The sequence below is a fragment of the Neomonachus schauinslandi genome, chromosome 11 (genome assembly GCF_002201575.2).
Source record: "Neomonachus schauinslandi chromosome 11, ASM220157v2, whole genome shotgun sequence".
NCBI classification, from domain to species: domain Eukaryota; kingdom Metazoa; phylum Chordata; class Mammalia; order Carnivora; family Phocidae; genus Neomonachus; species Neomonachus schauinslandi.
The window spans coordinates 21,507,623-21,528,299 of NC_058413.1; the positions used below are offsets into that span (position 1 = coordinate 21,507,623).

Sequence of the window (20,677 nt, forward strand, 5' to 3'; positions counted from 1 at the left end):
CCTCCTCGAGTTAGGATCATTGTTGGTCTCTGCTTGCATCTTCAGTAGTATTTAGCATGATGTATCATATGTATTGAACAGTAAAAAAATATTTTTGTACATATATATATATATGTTTTTAACTTCGAACACTGGTCTATACACAGAGAAGTTTACTAAATCCAAATCTAAAATTAATCCCTAACTCAGAGTTATAGTTTTGGGCAAAAGTATTATTCTCTATTAGAAACTTTCCTAACCTCTCTATGGGTTTTTCATCATTAAGAGATTAACTCAAATGTATAGAACTTGTAATGGAAATAATAGTTTGAGAAGAAAAATTGGGATAGCAAATGATTATTCATGTTGTATTGGCATATCATCTCAGTTGAATTTGGTGAAAGAAGCTTGATTTCCTGGTTATGGATTGAAGCATATTTCTTTTGATTAGCCAAGATTTTAACTAGCTCTGCTTTATTAGTTTGGGGGGGGGAGGTAGGAATTGGGAAGAATAAGTGAACATATATGAGAAAAAATTTTGGCAATTTATAAATAATAGACTCCAAAATTATAGCAGTAAAAACTATTTCTTTAACTTGTAGTACTGGTATTTGAAACAGTACTTTTATCATATTTACATTTTTTGTTTGAAACAAAGGAAAAATACATGCATTATCCTAAAGAGTTGAAGAAATGGATTCACCATACAAGTTGTAGTAGAACACTGTGCAGATATATTCCAGAATTCTAATTACATTTTAAGATTGGACTACTCACGAAGATGATTTTAGAAAGGAATACACACACACACACACACACACATACACACACACAGACAAAATAAAATTGTCGCAATTTTATTTCTCTAGGATGCATTTAGAAGGTAAATAGAGGGTACCATTGAGGATAGATCAACCAGAACAATTTTATGGAAGCCATGTAAGTACTTTCTTCTTAGAATTTGTTGTTAAAAAATTATTAAGTAAAGGCCACTTCAAGTATAATGGAATCTATTTGCAAGACCTTCTGTTTTTGTTGTATAAAAACCAAGAAAGTTAAAATCATGTGCCACAAGTCATGTAATTGGTAATATTAAAGTGGAGTTATTTAAGGAGCTCAGTACTAAAAGAAAGGAAAAAAAGAAAGAAAAATAACCTGCAATTCTGTTTGTAAAAGTTTTATATGGGTTACTTCATATTTGCTAAAGATAAGAGCTTGTTTTGAATATCACTTAGCTGCCAAACATCTGGGCAAAGCTGTGACCCATGAGGAATGATATTTAATGAAAGATGAGCTATGGATTTTATACTAATTTCGGTCCCACCACTGCCAAGTTCAGCTCCTCATCAGGGTAACAATGCCAAACTATTCATCATGCTTTGTCTTCACGGGTGGCCTTGTTCTCTGATGAAAATCTGCAGTTCAGTGGACATTGCTCATGACTGAGGGGCTCAAACTGAATCAAATGACAGGGATCAGTTGACTTCATGTCTACATACAAAAACACTCCCTTCAGAGAAACAAAAGCAAAGAAGTGAAGAAACTTATATGTTCCTCTTAGAAATTATTTTCTTAATTCCAATTAGGTCCAAACATGGCATGCTAGTAACTCATGAAATTTTCTCTCAGTAGGATAAACTTGAAAAATATATTCTCAGAGACTTCTTTCTGAATTACTGATCCACTACCCTTTGTATTTCTAAATTAGAATTCTAGGAAAGAATTGCTCAGTGTAGTGCTCTGGAAAGAAAGCTTTTGACCACTCTGCACACTGTAATTTAATGAAGAACACATTACAATAGATTCAATGATAAAATTATGCCCTGACAATGAAAAGAAAAAAGAAAATTAGAAAATATTCTACAATACATATATTATTTAAGTGAAACTTTCTATCTTATGATAGGAAGATTTGAATACATGAAATTTTAATGAATTTTTACAAATGTATTTACATTTCCCACAAACATTTTACAAAAGAACTAGAATGAGTTAAAATTTTATGTTCTACTGTCTACAACTGCAATTGCAAAAGGCAACTATAATAAAGCTTGAAATAAAATTATTTTGTTTCAAAGCTAAAACTGATTATCTTCAAATAAGTCATTTAAGTTTTGGGGAGCTATGTTTACTAATCTCTAAAGTATAATGCTGTCTCATTCACAAGGTGATATTATTACAATTTCTCCCAATTTTGCCTTAGCCTAGAGCAATAACAGAAGCCTAACTCAATGTAGTACTGCCCAGTCAATGTGGGAACAGGGTCCGAGGCTAGTGGTTACAAAGCTAATTCTGCACTAGCAGACAGGGTCTAGAATTAGTTTGGGACAGAGTTTTCCTTTATCAGACAGCACACAGCCAATATTTCTTTTTTATTATAACATATGAGTTATTCTCATTTAAAATCTTTTTTTAAAAAAATGAACTCAAATTATTTCATAGAAAAAGATTTTATATATTGATTATTAATATCTGTCAATATAGCTGTATCCCAAGACCAGGAAACTCATATCCTACTATATAATTCCAAGCAAAATTTAAAATGACATTGAATATATATTATTATAGCAGATAAATCAGGTAGAATTGAATTTCAAATACTCACCATCAAAGATATATGATAAAACAGATGGAATCTATGAAAATGTATACCTTATTTGATATTGCTTTCCATGAATAGTGTTTTTGCATATTTCCAAGAGTTATATGAATGACATAGAGAGTGTGTTTTTCTTGACTTTCTGATGCAAGCCCTCCATATACGAGACTTTATACAATAATGTTATTAACTTTTACTGTAGGAGCAGATATGTATGTGTAATTTCAGTCTGGAGTTATTCTGATGTGATTGTAGGATGACAGAACTATAACACATCTACTGTAAAGAATAGAGGTAAAGAAAAACTTCTTTGTATTATCTTCTTATATTTTCTCTTTGGTTTTTAGGAAACAGCATTCCGTATTATTAAATGGATAATATATAGCTATGCCTAAAATCTTTTAAAATTAAAAATTTTCTTCCAAATTGTAATTAACATCCAGATTGAGTTCTATGGCTAGGTAGCTTTTTTTTTTTTTTTTACATCATACAGTTATCTATTCAACAAGTAAGAACCTTTTCATAGGAGTTGAGGAAGAGGCAGCTTACTAGTTACATACATATGAAAAAAATACCAGCAGTATTAAGAGGAATAATAAGAAGGCATATACAGATCTTCCCCATCTGCAGGTCATAGTCAAAGGCATCCAGAGAGTAGGAGAGACTGTCCATGTAACAAAAGATTTTTGTTGTCCAGGGTCCAATCCAATCCATTGGAGATGTCCACCTAGTCAAAGTACTTGTCCTCGTGGTGGTCAGGAGAGGGGGAGTACAGAGACTCCTGGTGGGGCTACAGAATGCTGGGGCTCTTTCCTCAGACGTGGTGCCCCCAAAGTATCTCCCAGCGGGATCTACCCTCCTGTCATTGATTCCGTTGTTTTTCTTGTCTTTATCTACTGTTGCTGGGACAACTGCAGACTGATCTTCCCAGTTCAAAGTGCAGAATTTTTTCCAACGGTGGCGACCTGCATCGCCTCCTGACTGGTGAAGGGCCACAGAACTAATGCGGGCATCCACAGTCACTTGCTGCACTTGCTTGCTGAGTGAATCCCACTGGCAAACATTTTGCAAGAATATCTAAGAAGAGCGGAGGGTTGGACGATTCCTTCCATACTGGAGACTCACAGCACCAGCAGTTCTCCAGCAAAACACATTCAATCTTTTTTTTTTTTTTTAAGATTTTATTTATTTATTTTTTAGAGAGCGAGTGAGAGAGAAACAGCATGAGAGGGGAGAGGGTCAGAGGGAGAAGCAGGCTCCCCGCCGAGCCGGGAGCCCGATGTGGGACTCGATCCCAGGACCCTGGGATCATGACCTGAGCCGAAGGCAGACGCTTAACCATCTGAGCCACCCAGGCGCCAAACACATTCAATCTTAATGGAAGACATTGTCATGGGGGAGATCTTGGTGCTGGTGACACTCGGAGAGCTGGCTCCTAGGTAGCTTTTGAATTCCTGTTTATGTGTTTTAGTAAGTCTTAGCTTTGACTTCCATTTTCCACTTTTATGTATATGCCAGTATATGATGGTTGAACCCCAAGTTGTATTACATAGTCCTAATAGTGTCTTTCAATTCCCTTATGTTCTACTCTCTGATTATTACATTTTAGCATGTAAGAAATCTATTGAAATTTTAAGCCCGCTCAAACCTTTTTGCCTGGGTTAATTTTTTGAATCTTTGAGTTACGAAGGCTACTTACCAGGTTTTTCCTGTTAACTGTATTTTTAGTCCCTCTGGCAAATTCAGAATTAATTTCCCAATAACATGAGGATGTAACATTCAGCACTGGAGAAACTTCATTTCTACTTTAGAAGCAGAGAGGAAGTGTGCTTTGATTTTGCACCCAAACAACTTAAATGTTGTGTTCTATAACTGCCCTCTTTGCTGACTGGGGAAACTTTGTGTTGGGAATTCCTACCAGAAAAAAAAAAAAATTGAGAAAATGATACTTAACTGGTTGTAGTGGAAGAATGTAAGATATTCACATTCAGGATTCACCAATGAGGAGGGCATTGAAAAAAATTGCCAAAGGGTTGACATATATATCCCAAATAATCTTGGGATCTATCTGCAAGGATCTATCCACTTAAAAACTTGCAACAAGTTTGGATCTATCTGCTTAAAAAATCTTTGTCCTTATGTAAATTCTTTCCTATGAAAACCCTTTTCTTGTGGTTACCATAGGGATTACATTTTATAATTGCCCAAGTATATACTGTTAAAAAAAATTCAACCGAATAAATTTTAAAGATGTAATTAACTTTATTAAATGATGCATGAATCAGGCAGCAAGTGGAGGGGAGCTCCAAAGGGCTACAGAAAAGGAAAGGGTTTTTAAGGTAGAGAGGAAGTGAAAAAAAGGAAGTTATTAACAAAGAATGTGTTGTTTTAGGCACAGTTGCGCTAAGGGGTTTATCACTAATTATCAGTAATTTCCTAACGCTGACCAGGAAATTCCCATGTTGACAGGTCAGAGGTTACATTTCTGGGAGGTTGAAACTGCAGTCAAGTTAGGTACTAAGTCTTAGTTTACTGACTTGGGGCCTTAACCTAAGTTATGCCATTTTAGGTCTCTTTTTTTTTTTGTCCATTCATTCATTCATTCATTCATTCATATTGTTGTAGGCTGTCTGCAGAGACCTGGCTGGCGGGGGTGGGGGTGAGGGGATGATGGGTAACTGTCATTGTGCTGAGCCTAAATTCCCCCAAATTAACCACAATTTACTAAGCAGTTTTCCCCTGGAGGTTGCAATCCTTCAGTAGACTTTAGAGTTCCTTACATCAGACAGATTTTGCCATGTAAATTTTGTCTAGGTGGGGTGACAGATCCCTGATGCTTCCTACTGTACCATCTTCCCAGAATCGTCTCATGAATTTCTTTTTAACAAATATATTTCAAAATGATTATAGCACAAGCATTAGAGCTAAATTTCAAGCAAGAAGTTGACTCTAGAGGGGCGCCTGGGTGTCTCAGTCAAGCGTCTGCCTTCAGCTCAGGTCATGATCCCAGAGTCCTGGGATTGAGTCCCACATCAGGCTCCCTGCTCAGCGGGGAGCCTGCTTCTCCCTCTCCCTCTGTCTGCCGCTCCCACTGTTTGTGCTCTCTCTCTCTCGCTCACTTTCTCTCTCAAATAATAAATAAAATCTTTAAAAAAAGTTGACTGTAGAATATAGTTTAAATTATTTCTCCAATGTTCACTGTTTTTAAGATTGCATAATCTTGAGAATGAAGAATTAATTTCTTTTTTAAAACATTAGGGAAGATGAAAGACACTGCTAAAAAACAATAAAACCAGTTCCTAGACTACTTAGATATGGTTTCTCAGGAAAGCAACATGAGGCACAACTGTCCAAAGGATTGCTGTGGCTTTAGATCATAAACACAGAAAATAGAATGAGCAGCATGCAATTAAAGATATGATGGGTATATTAGGCTAGTGGGAAAAATCAATCACAATCTTCCAGGAATCCCCAGCATCTGAAGCTCCTTGTTTTGTCTCCACATCCAGGTTATGAACCATGCAGTTAAGTCCATGGACGATCTTCCCTTAGTCCTCTAGGAGAGCTGCCAGCCACTGGCTTCTCTTTGATAAATAGAAAGCAGCTGTTGTCTCAAGGAGGGCTATTAATCTCCTCACAAGATGAAACTAAGTGGGAAAGCTGAGAAATGCTTTGTAATTAGTGATTCATGCACTACTTACCTAAGAATAAAAAATCTTTGAAACAGTTTCTGCTTGGAAGATGGATAAGTTTTAACTGATACATAGTTACCTTAAGAAATCAGGACATACCAAATGGAGTCTAAACTTAAAGCTTCTAATTTAGGGTAACTATTACCTAAAGATGTATATTTGTTTGGATTTCTTATTGTCTTGGGATATAGAAAAGAAAAAAACAACCTGGTTTATTCTAGAAGGTGCCCACTAACTGAAGTTTTTCTTCTTGGTAATTATTTAACTTAGTTTATGGCATCTACTCAGCTGTATTTTTAGGGATAAAAGACTGCAACATAGCGATTTAGGCTTTAGGAAATGAATTTCTTGGACATTAAGCAGAGCACGTGATGTAATGAACACTCGGTCTTATATTAGACTGGGTATTATATAAGACTGATGAATCAATGAGCTCTACCTCTGAAACTGATAATACGTTATATATTAATTAATTGAATTTACATTAAAAAAGTTTAAAAAATGAATTTCTTTGAAAGAAATAGTACATGTATCTCAAATTGTATAGCAGCCATCGGGCATTTCTAGTACTTTTCAATATTTTGAACATGAGATTCCCTTCTTATTGTCATGCATATTATTTAAAGTCATTTATATTATTTCAATATCCATCAATAGAAAAAATAATGATCCAAAAGTTCTGTGAAACCAGTTAGAAGAGCATGTATTTTATTAATCAAAGTAACCATCTCTCTAAATGAAATTAAATAAGTTAATTATGCAACCATGTAATAATGCATGGCTCAATAAATATATTTTTCATTGTTTGACACTTTAAAAAAATAGTAATATGGTTAAAATCATATTTAGTCCACAGATTTTGCATATGAATTCAATGATACTTAGCAATAATTCAGTAGCTCTCTTCCCAAACCCATAATCAGAGACCCAGAGCCTCATATAGCAGAACTTGTAAGGGACAAGTATATAAATGTAAAAGTTGAGGAAGCCTTTCCTCTAAGAATTTCAGAGTACTTCATGAATCTGTGTTGATGGAAATCATTTGGGATTAATTCACATTGGAATTTGAAAAGCCTTTGTGTTCTTGTGATTATATCAACTGTTTCTTTAGGTTAGCCAACCTGAATTATAACAAAAATATTGATTAATTAAATCCCATAAATGTATAATGAGCAACTACTCTGTGTAAAGCTCAGAGGTACTGTTACTACCTTTGTGGAGCTTTTAATCCAATGGAAGTAGATGGAAGCTGAAATTATTAGTTATTAGAATATAGATTTAAAAGAATCCAGTGGGAATACAAGGGAAGGGGAGGTTAATTAATAACAATTCACTCAATAATTGCATAAGGTCCTTATTTTTAGTAATCAAGAGATTAAAATTGTTAATTTCATGGATTTGATGGCTAGATAGCATTCTAGTGGATCAACTTCCAACAAAAAAGTGGTACCAAAAAAAAAAAAAATTCCCTAGAAAGTACAACAAAGGCTTTAGAAATCTGAGAGGTTTTGCCCTTCTTAAAAACAAAAACAAAAGCAAAAACAAAAAACACCTTAACAAAGTGCTTTGGCATCAAACCTATAAAGGAGTATTTATTTTTTTAAAAAAATACAGATTATCTTGTTGTTTTAGCACGCTATTCCACTTGGAGCTAGAAATATTTGTTTCCAAACTAAGTATAAATGCAAAATTGCCAACAATTTATGGGAAAATTAAATATCCAATTGGTATGAAGTGATCTTTTGTTTTTTAAGCCCTAAACTACTCTTATCCAACATTTTTACAGCATTTACAATATTTCTGATAAAATATGTCTCAAAGTATATTAAGAAGTTCCACTTAAAATTTTCATATATAAGCCAAAATATAATATTAGGTAAGTAGTTTAAGAATAATATCATTTTTCTCTTAATGTGATATAGAATCCTATAGTTTGTCTTATGAAATTATATATTTTTACTGATTACATGTACATATGTGTCTGTGTACACTGTCATTTTAGCTCATTGATGATATAACTCACTATTCTCCTCCAAGTTTTTGACTGGTGGATAAAAAGTTATAATATTCATGAGCTTAATATTGATAAATAAGGAGGTAACAGTGCTTCTGCACTGACTTTTATCATTCTTCTACACAGTCACTTTCATTTACTCTAGTTACAAAAGGTAGAAGGGATTTTGCTTTTATACTTTGGGGTACTGAGTATCAAGAATATTTTTAGATTCCATAAGCTTATGTCTCTTACATAAATGTTCTAACATGTCATATATCTAAATGATATAGTTATTATTAAAGTACAATTTCACTTGAAAGTCCTCCTGAATATCTAGTAGTTTTGGTCATTTTACATCTTCCAAAGTTAAAACATACTGAAATGTCTGTTGGGTACACATATGGAAAGCTGTGAATGTTTCATAGTAAACAAATCCTTAACTATGCAAAGCATGGGACAATCATCCAAGTTTCTTTCTTCTAATGTCATTTTTCAAAGCTTTTTGCAGTGTTTGCTTATGGGGGAAAAGGAGGAGAGAGAGGCTCATTCTTCATTCACTAGAATGTCCTGATCGATTCTTAAATTCATGAGATTGGCACACAAATTGAATTCTTTCTAGAGGAAGTGGACATTGATTTCATATGAAGCTATAGGACTCTAATCACAGGCCTGCCTTTACTATTGGTAAAATAGTAAAGAGAGTGTGGTTTATTGCATGCTTTTGGGGGACATATGAGCTGTATTCTAGCTCTTCTAATCAGGGCTACCCTTAATTTTAAAACTCTGCAATTATACAACATATACAAATACTACGTGCCCTCTGTGATTGTTAGGATGGCAGTGATTAAACCTCAAAGCCCTGCCTGCTATAATTAGGAGGCTGGGTTAAAGTATAGATGTCACTTGTCATCTAATTCATTTTACTTTTTGTCTTGAAGTTTAGTTGCACAGATTGGACTAGTCATAATTACAAATTAATGACACAACATGCATGACACTCTCTGAAGATTCCTTAGTTATTTATATATGTAAAAATAAATTTTGAATATGCCATCCAAACCAAGAGCTAGAATATTCCAAGGTTTCTGTTATAAGAAAAGTTGGAAAAATACAAAACAAAATAAAACAAAAAAGATACGTACATGTGAAGGCAGCAAGTGCTCCTGAGGCATCTGAGATAGGAGGTGCCATAACTTTTGAAACAGGGGAAATTTATTGAGATGAACCCAAACAACCCACGTCACTTTTTTCCTTGGAACCCCTTTTTAAGTCTGACATGGCACAGTGTGAGTGGCTAAAAAGTTTGGTAGAGGACAACCAATGTGATACAGAGAAACTGTACAGCATTCAGCAATTTCATAAAATAGGGAGAGAAAAATGAAATTTGGCCTGGCTGCCTCAGCAGACAAAACTTGCATCACCAAGATCCTCAAGAGAAGAGCTGTACAAAGAAGGTTGAACATGACATTGCCTGGCTTTCTCCTCACATTATTTTCCAGTTCTTATTATACACTGAGACAGATGCTAAAAATCCTAGTGGAAAGTAGGTAGCGTGTTTCATGGGGCTTTTGACAATCTCACAATGCTGAATATTTAGATTTTCTGAAAATAAATTGGAGTTCAGGACCTGGCAAGTTGGAAAGGGGTAAGCCTGAAATAGATCAAGCATTAAATGTATGATAAACAAGCAGCTTCCAATTAACATAGTTGATTGTGGCCGAAGGTGATCTTCTTCTACTGCAGAAAGAAGCCTGAGATAGGATTGGGTGAATGTTCTCTGGAGGAAGATATCCAAAGCCTCTATCATGTTTTATAACACAGTGCCCAACACACAGTGAAATACTAGCAGACAATCTAAGAAAAGGACTAGGAAAAACAATTGATAACAGAAACAGTTTTAAGGTAGCCCAGATACTGAAGTTTTCAGCCATGAACTTTAAGATACATGTGATTAATATGTCAAAATTAATGACAAGATGGAGAACTTCACCAGATTACTGGAATGTGTGTGTGTGTGTGTCTGTGTATGTATCTCAAACAGTAATTTTAGAACTGAATAGATGAATACTGTGAAATTAAGAAATTATGGATGAGTTTAGGAGCATACTGGAAAAACTGGAGAGCTGACTGGTGAACTGAAACATGTTAGTAGAAATTATCCAGACTGAAACACAGAGAAAGAAAACAAAACAAAACAAAAAATGAAAGAAAGACAAAGATTCAGACAGAAGTGCAAGAGACATAAAAGAAATTGTAAAAATATGTAACTTAGCAAAAGAATTACCAGAAGAGGAATTGATGTTCAAAAAGATAATGGCTACAATTTTTTTTTTTTTTTTTTACATTGATGAAAGACATGAAGCCACAAGCCACACAGTCAAGCAGCACAGCAAATTCCACTTAGGGTAAATACAAAGAAAACCAAACCCATGTGCATTGTAGTAAAACTACTAAAAATAAAAGACCAAAAGAATATTTTAAAAGCAACAGTGCGGGGTGGGAGATGCATTATCTTTGATTGAGCAACAGCATAGTGGTTAGCTTACCAATTATCAAAAAGGGAAAAATTACACGGTTGAAAAGCTGATGTAAAATAACTACCTACCTAGAATTCTGTTCCAAGTGAAAATATTATTCACAGGTGAAGACAAATAGAAATGTTCCTAATCAACAAAATGAAGAGATAAAATTCATCACCAACAATCCCACACTAAAATAATACTAATGTGAATTCTTCAGACATAAGAAAAATTATGCCAGATTGACTCATGGAAATGTAGAAAGGAAGAGAAAGTAATGATAACTGTGGTAGGTTTAATGGTAACTAAGGGTAACTAATGGTAAATCTAAATGAATATTGGCTGTAGAAAAAATAATCATAATGTTCTATGGAGTTCAAAATAAATGTAGAAATAAAATGCATGAAAATAGTAACACCAAAGGCAGGAGGAAGTAAAAAGCGGTATGTGTTCAAATGTTATAAAATTGGGGCCCCTGAGTGGCTCAGTCATTTAAGCATCCAACTGTTGATTTTGGCTCAGGTCATGATCTCAGGGTCATGGGATCGAGCCCTGCTTCGGCTCCGTGCTGAACATGGAGCCTGCTTAAGATTCTCTCTCTCCCTCTCCCTCTGCCCCTCCACACGCGCTTGCTCTCTCTCTCTCTCTCTCACACACACACACACAGATTGTCTCGGAAGTGATAACGGTACTCATTTATATAAGAAGATAGTCAAGAGCACATATTGTACATTTTTAGGATTACCATTAAACAAACAGGAAAATATTTTATAATAAACAACCTAATAGTTGAGAAAAATGAGAAAATTATGATACTTCAGTAGAAAAAGGAAAGGAAAGAACATAGAATATGTGAGAAAATAAACAGAAAGATGTTAATTGTAAACCTAAACAACCAAATGTAAACAACCAAAATACTCTATCATAAATTTAAAGATAAAGAACAAATATATTCTGTGTGGAAGAAAGACATTTATTTTTTTTATTTTTTATTTTTATGTTAATTCCAGTATAGTTAACCTACAGTATTGTACTAGTTTCAGGTGTACAATATAGTGATTCAACAATTCTATTCATTACTCAGCGCTCATCATGTTAAGTATACTCTTTTTTTTTTTTCCTTCACCTATTTCACCCAACCCCCCACCCACCTCTCCTCAGGTAACCATCAGTTTGTTCTCTATAGTTAAGAGGCTTTTTCTTGGTTTGTGTCTCTTTTTCTTTGTTCATTTATTTTGTTTCTTAAGTTCCACATATGAGTGAAATCAGATGGTATTTGTCTTTCTCTCACTGACTTATTTCCCTTAGCATTATACCCTGTAGATCCATTCATGTTGTTGCAAATGGCAAGATTTCATTCTTTTTATGGCTGAGTAATATTTCACTGTGTGTATGCACATATATGATTGAGTATATACACATACACACACACAGATATATATATATATATATATATATAATGTGAATTCTTCAGACATAAGAAAATTTATATCTATCTATATAAATATATATATATATATTACTTTATCCATTTATTAATGGACACTTAGGTTGCTTTCATATCTTGGCTATTGTAAATAATACTGCAATAAATGTATGGGTGCATATATCTTTTCAAATTATAGTCTTTTTGTATTCTTTGGGTAAATACCTAGAAGTGAAATCGCTGGACCATACAGTAGTTCTATTTTTAATTTTTCAAGGGACCTCCATATTGTTTTCCATAGTGGTTGCAACAATTTACATTTCCAATAGTGCAGAAGGATTGTTTTTTTTCCACATCCTTGTCAACATGTGTTATTTCTTGTCTTTTTGTTAATAGCCATTTTAAAAGGTGTGAGATGGTAGCTCATCATGGTTTTGATTTGCCTTCTCCTGATAATTAATGATGTTGAGCATCTTATCATGCACCTTTTGGCTATCTGTATGTCTTCTTTGGGAAAATGTCTGTTTAGATCTTCTGTTCAATTTTTAATCAGAATGTTTTGTTTTTTCTTTTGCCATTGAGCTATATGAGTTTTTTAAAATATATTTTAGTTATTAGCCCTTTATCAGATATATGATTAGTAAATATTTTCTCCCATTCAGTAAGTTGTGTTTTCTTTTTTTTTCTTTTTTTTAAATTTTTTTTAAAGATTTTATTTATTCATTTGAGACACAAAGATACAGAGAGAGAGAGAGAGCATGAGCAGGGAGAGAGGCAGAGGGAGAAGCAGGCTCCCTGCTGAGCCAGGAGCCCGATGTGGGGCTCAATCCCAGGACCCTAGGATCATGACCTGAGCCAAAGGCAGACGCTTAACCATCTGAGCCACCCAGGTGCCCCACTAAGTTGTGTTTTCATTTTGTTGTTTTCCTTTGCTGTACAGAATATTTTTAGTTTGACGTAGTCCTAATTTTTTATTTTTGCTTTCGTTGCTTTTGTTCTTGGTGTCAGATTAAAAAAAAAAAATCATTGCCAAACCTATTTCAAACAGTTTACCACCTCTGTTTTCTTCTTCTGTTTCTCTGTTTCACTTCTGTTTTATGGTGTAAGGTCTTATGTTCAAGTTTTTAATCCATTTTGAGTTAATTTTTTGTATGTTATAAAATAGTGGTCAAGTTTCATTCTTTAGCATGTGGCTGTCTAATTTCCCATTTATTGAAAAGACTTTCTTTCCCCATTGTATATTCTTGGCTCCTTAGTCATAAGTTAATTAACCATGCATGCATGGGTTTATTTCCAGGCTTTCTATTCTTTTCCATTGATCTATGTATCTGTTTTTATGCCAATACCCTATTTTTTCAATTACTATAGCTTTTTAGTGTATTTTGAAATTAGGGAGCATGATGCCTCCAGCTTTGTTCTTCTTTCTCAAGATTTCTTTGGTTATTCTGTTTTTTTATGGTTCCATACAAATTTTAGGATGTTCTATTTCTATGAAAGATGCCACTGGAATTTTGATAGGGATTTCATTAATTATGTAGTATGAACACTTGAACAATATTAATTTTTCCAATCCATGAGCATGGAGTATCTTTCCATTTATTTTTCTTAAATTTCTTTCTTTAATGTCTTGCTGTTTTCAATATACAGGTCTTTCATCTCATAAGTTAAATTTATTCCTAGACTTTTTTTTCTCTTCAATGCAATCATAAATGAGATTGTTTTATTAATTTCTCTTTCTGATAGTTTATTACTAATGTATAGAAATGCAATTTTTTTTATGTTGATTTTGTATCCTGCAACTTTACTGAATTCATTTCTTAGTTCTAATATTAGTTTTTTGATGGAGTGTTTAGGGTTTTCTGCAAATAGTGATAGTTTTATGTCTTCCTTTCCATTCTGGATGCCTATTATTTATTTATTTTTCATCCCTTATTGCTCTGGCTAAGACTTCCAATACTAGGTTGAATAAAGTGGCAAGAATGGTATCTTTGTCTTTTTCCTGATCTTAGAGGAAAAGCTTTCAGCTTTTTACTGAAGAGTATGATGTTGAATATGATGTGGGTTTGTCATATATGGCCTCAATTATGTGTAGGTACATTCCCTTTATACCCATTTTATTAAGAGTTTTTTATCATAAATGGATGTTGAATTTTATCAAATGCTTTTTCTGCATCTATTGGGATGCTCATATCCTTTTTTATCTTTCATTTTATTTATATGTATCACAATGACTGATTTATGGATGTTGAACCACCCTTGCATCCTTGAAATAAATCCTATTTGACCATGGTGTATGATCCTTTCAATGTATTTTCAAATTCAGTTCGCTAATATTTTGTTGAGGATTTTTGCATCTATGTTCATTAGTGATATTGGCCTGTAATTCTCTTTTTTGGTAGCATCCTCATCCCAAAAAATGAGTTTGGAAGAGTTCCTCTCCTATTTTTTGGAAAAGTTTGGGAAGGACTGGTATTTTAATTCTTCTTTGAATGTTTGTTATAATTCACTAGTGAAACCATCTGGTCCTGGACTTTTGTTTGTTGGGAAGTTTTTGATTACTGATTCAATCTCTTTCCTAGTAATTGGTCTATTCAAATTTTCTATTTCATCATGATTCAGTTTTGGGAGACTGTATGTTTCTAGGAATTTACTCATTTCTTCTAGGTTGTCCAATTTATGTGTGTACAATTGTCCAAGTTGTTGGCATATAAGACCGCCTATTATCTTTTGAATGTTGTATCAATTGTAACATCTCTTTCATTTCTGAAATCAGAAATGGAAGAGGAGATTTTTTTTTTAAGTGAGTTCTTTAAAAAATAATTAATATTCTATCTGTTCCACATATTAGATTAAAAAGAGAATTAAGTTGTAGCATTGATAAAAAAAAAAAAAGAGGGAAGTTTTTCCTTAATAAATATATCTAATGTAGTCCTCAAAGCTATGAAATCTCAGACTGCTCTGAGTTCCTTTTTTTTATCCCCATTATTAATTAACTATCTCAACTTATTTTCCCTAGGAGAAAGTTGAAGAGAAGAGGGGGTAATCATACTAAGATAAGAGCACAATTGTCTGGAAGTTTGTATTTTTTAAATCAAAGTTAAAATAAAAACTGGTATTTATCTAACTTTGACTACCTTAACTTACAATTTGAATTTTTAAACTTGAGGCTTTTTTTCAATTACAACCTAGCATATATTTAAAGTCATTGTAAACCATCAGAAACATTTAACTTCTAGCAGTGACACTGTGCTTTATTTTATTCAATATAATGTCTATTCTAAGTGAAATATAAGACTAAAGAAAGGGTTTCCTTTCCTTGAAATCAGATTTTCATTATAAAGTTGACCTTTAAATGTCCCATTTTGTTAGGCAAAAACATTATTTGAAATTAGTCACAGGTTTCTTGTTTTGTGCAAGCAAAGCTTGATTACAAGCCTTTCTATAAAGCTTCTATTCAGTTTAATAATTCATACCTCTCTGCTTATCAGCTTTAGAATTCTAAAAGAGGAATTTGCCTATAAATCTTTCCCACTGCTGCATTTTATTTTAATGCACAGCAACAGAACACTAACATAATTGGTGCAATCTGTTATTTACAGATATGTGGTGAGACGCAGGTGGCAAACTCTTTTTTAGCGCTGTAAGGAAAAGTAAGACCTTCTTCACAACTTGAGTTATGTGAATAAAAATTGTGGCTGGGTTAGGATAGCAGCCCATTGTCACTTTGGGTGTTCTCTAATTTCTACAGTAAATCTTTTCCGTATGGAATCCTTTTCAATTCCACTCTACACCAGAATGCTTATTTTGTGTTAAGAACATTTATTTTCCAAAAAGTGGACCCATAAAGGAATATTGTTGTATACAATCTTACTCAAATGTCCCGAAAAAAACTGGCTTATGATTTTTGTTCTAATAAAAATCTTCTATAAATGCTTTCTGAAATCTAAAACACATACCACATTTTTTGTGCATCAACCATAATTTCTAAGTTTAAAAAAGTCAAAAGTAAAGCTCACACAGATGGTTCTTTTGCCACAAAAGTCTTTGCTATGTATCTACAGAATGGAAAATTTTAAATGAACATTCTAATAAATTTTTTTAAAAACAACAGCTACTAATAAATGGACTCAGGTGAAGGCTAGATATTACAAGTCCACATTCATTAACTACAATCCTTGGGGCCAGATATAATTTAGAATTCAAAATTTCTTAAACATTCTAAGGTAATATGGTTACATATTGTACATTATATACAACTCTAGCACCCTGCAATTGTGGGATAAATAATTATGCAAAGAAGCTTACTTTAGTTTTATCATGATTTGCATCAGTTTTCCAGTATTTGATATTTAGGGTTTGGAAATTATAGATAAGTGATTACATTCTTTATATAAATTACTTGCTGATACTCTAGCAAAGCCACAGGTTTTTGTTTGTTTGTTTGTTTGTCATGTTGTTGTTATTCATTGACCTACATCAAGTGTCTAGAACAATGAGTGGAAGATATAAACACTCAAATGATACTTGTTGAATAAATGAGGGCAAATTTTCAATTAATTATTATTTCAATTCAATTATCATTTGTTGAATAAAAAGCATTATCCAGTGATTTGGGGAACTAAGTTTACATAATAATATAATAGAGCACAAATATAAAATAATCAAAGTCAGCATTTATTGAAATTTAAATTGTGCCAATGCCTTTGTCTTGGAATTGTCAAAACAAGTTTGGAATATGCTTATGATCATTTTTTCTTATTTTGCATATGTGAAAAAGGGGGTTTAGAAGGGATAAGACACTTGCTAAAGATGTCACAAATGGTAATATCAGAACTAGAACTTGAACACAAGAAATTTGACCCTGAAGCTCATAGAATTACGATCTGTATATTGTGAACATGTCAGCAAGTAGCTAATTATAAAATGCCATATGTAATAAAGACAGAAAAAAAAAAAAACTACCAAAAAAAAAAATAAAAGTGCATCTTGACCTAGTAGAGAATGACGAAAGGGTGCTTCACAGAGGTGGAAGGGAAAGGTAATTCTTGGTAGATATATGTAGGAGTTAGAGAAGTTGTGATATTGAGAGAAATTGCCAGGCAGTGACAAAGTATAGAGTGAGCTATTTCTAAGGATGCTAACATGTAGAGCAGAAGGAAAATCCTGTATTCATGGTACTGATGAAAGAAAATCCAATTTTCAGCAAATGCCAATTTTAGAAAACACATAATCATAGAAAACAAAATTCAACAAAACATCTTTATTGACTACATTTCTCCTCTATAGTTTCATTTATATATTTTCCTTTTTATGAAAACTATGAATGGGATATTTAATATTTTCTAGATCTACTTAATCACCTTGTATTTTGTTCTGCTCAATGAATATTTCCACTATCACTCACTATTGTAAAGATCACCAATAATAACCACTTGAAAAATTTAATGATCAATTCTTAGTTCTTATTGTATCTCTTAGTAGTATTTGATAAATTTGATGGCATTGTTCTTAAAATTCTTTTTTTTTTTCACTTGGCTTACTATATGCGTCTCTTAGATGTGTTTTTCTCCTCCATCCTTTGCTACTTTTTCTTCATCTTTTTTGTTAGAGTCTCTCTTCTTATTCCTAAATGCCAGAGTAGCCCATGCTCAGTTCTGCAACCACCTTACTTTTGTATTTAGATCTTCCTTCTGTGTGATTCTATCCAGTTTTATTATAGTTGATTCTCAAGCATATAGCCTGATATGCTATAGAACCTTACAACTAAGAACTTGACAACTAAGTATCTGTAAACATTTCTATTAAGTGATCTTAACATGTCCAACACATAACTCTACTTTCTAGCATAAACCAACTCTGTTTTTCTCTATCTCAACATTCACCACTTACTCAGTTGTTCAAAACTAGACGTCATCCTTGATTTTTTTTATTTTCATTCTCATCTGAAACCCAGTACATATGACTTGAAAAATCAAAGGATGTATTGAATTCAACCACTTGTCTTCATTGTTGCCATTATCATCCCAGTCCAAGCTGCCATCATTTCTGACATGGTCCTTCAGTGACAACCTTAATTGTCTGTTTAGTTCTAATCTGGTCCAGCCTCTATGTAGCCATCAGAGTCATCTTTTAAAACCTTAGAGAAGATCATACCACTCCAATATTCAAAATTTTCTGGTTGTTTGCATCACTGTTAGAAAAGAATCAACTTCCTAATTCAGGTTGCAAGGCCTCATTGACTTAATTTCCATCATACACTCCTGCTTCAGCTATGCTTACTCTGCTTGGATCACATGGACCTTCCTGCAATTCCTTAAAACACATCTAGTTCTTTCCTGCCTCAGAGACTTGCACTAGTATTTCCCTACACTAGAATGTTCTTCTTCCTACCCACATGACTCCCCTCTTTTCTTCTCTTCCTTCAGGGCTCCACTTAAATATCACCTCCTCACAGAGGCCTTCCTTGACTACCTTATACAAAATAGAAAACCCATCACAATTCCACCACTCTCTGTTTCCTTACTTTGTTTTGTTCTTTTTTTGTATCACTTATCACTACTTTAAATTAGCTGATATATTTATTCATCCAAAAGTTCCTCCTGCTCATCAGGGAGGCTGTCCATACCTTTAGAGATAAAAAATATTTTGGAAAATGTTTTTGGAATATTTACCATTAAAACTATCAGATTAGGGATGCCTGGGGGCTCAGTCAGTTAAGCATCTGCCTTTGGTTCAAGCCATGATCCCAGGGTCCTGGTATCTTGCCCCACATTGGACTCCCTTGTTCAGTGGGGAGCCTGCTTCTCCCTCTGCCTGCAGCTCCCCCTGCTTGTGCTCGTTCACTCTCTCTCTTTTTTCTTATAAATAAATAAAATCATTTTAAAAAAACTATCAGATCAATAATATGAAAGATTAGCCATGTCTTGATCAAGACATAGGATGACATCAGCTTCCAGAACATACCTAATTTTAGTAACTATATATTGATTAAATATATATATAAATGTAGTACAAATATAAATATATATAGTAATATCATGAAAAATGTTTAGTATTTTAAAGAAGTATATTTTCCTCAATTTTTATAACTTTACTATTGTACAAAAATTAACTAATTGTAACATTGTTGAGTTCATTTCAATAGCTATTGCACACCTCAAATGCCAAACAAAGGAATAGGTCTTAGAATTAAAAAACAGGCTCCTTTCCCTGAGGTGCTCTTAGGGGAATAGGAGAAAAGTAGTGAATACAACTGACAACTAATGATGTGAACAGAGTGCTAAGAAAACATATATATTTATATACAAATTTTAGAAGACTGTGATTGTGGAGACCTTGATGATTATGTATAATGAGAACTCTTAATTGCAGGCTTAAAAAGGACTTGCAGTTTTTAAAAAATAGTTCTCAATTTAGAATTTAAATAGGAACATCTACTTATATAAAACTCTATAAGTGTATGTGAACTTATATTTTCAAAAAATATTAATTATGGTACAATTTCCCAGTTGTAGCCCAGAAATAATTATGATCTTTCATGAAAGAACTGATTATTTTTGCAGACCACATTCAGAACATCTCGGAACAATTGCCCTACTGCTCAAAACCAGAAAGTATCTTGAATTATTTGTTGCAGGTTGGCATCTTCACTGCTGTCTATGATGTACAGAGAAATGATCAAAGTACTTCACAACAGATAATTAACATTCTCTTGTTCTGTGTAATTCACAGAAGAAAAGATATTATTTATATTTTAAGTCTGTTTCACAAAATGTGTTTTATGCATACAAGGTGCCATTGTAGGAATATTCATGACCATAACGAGAGACATCTTAGGGCTTTGCTATTATTCTCACACAAAGGTTTCTTGGAAGAATCTGTTTTATTTTTCTAGCTCTTTCAAAAGCAAACAGTACCTGAGCAGTATGTCTGTATTTCTTCTCTTGTTACACTTGTGTCTATTAGAGTTGAATAGAGCCCCCCTTCTCCAAAATAATTAGATAATGAAAAGTTTCAGATAAGTTCACATTCCAAAGAACTGAACCTTATATTTTTACCCATCAAACTATTTTAGAACTAATTTGAATGGGTAACATTTAAAATAAATATGGGTCATAAATGCGATTTCAACTTTTCACTTTGTCTTTAAGCAAATAAGTTATTTAAATAAGAAATATAAGTAAAAATAAAATCAAGCACAAGGAAAATAATGATAATTGCAGCTATTTAGTAAAGCAATTCCTATGTGCCAGGCACTGAATTTGTGCTGTACATTTTTTTCCCTGTTTAACCCTCGTAACAACCTAGGACATATATATCATGTTTGTCCCTTTTTGATAAGTTAGGAAACTGAGGCACAGAAAGTTATGCAGATGCCAATAATCATTTAGCTAACAAGGCCTCTGGTAACAAATGCAGACATGTTGACACAAGAGCATCTGCACCCTTGTTAAATTCTCCTCCGTC

General features: G+C 33.4%; 1 pseudogene; it reads right to left on the minus strand.

Moving 5' to 3' along the window:
• Positions 1-3,130: 3,130 nt before the first annotated feature.
• The window catches only part of LOC110575961, an 88,590-nt pseudogene continuing 71,043 nt past the window's right edge, over positions 3,131-20,677 (minus strand).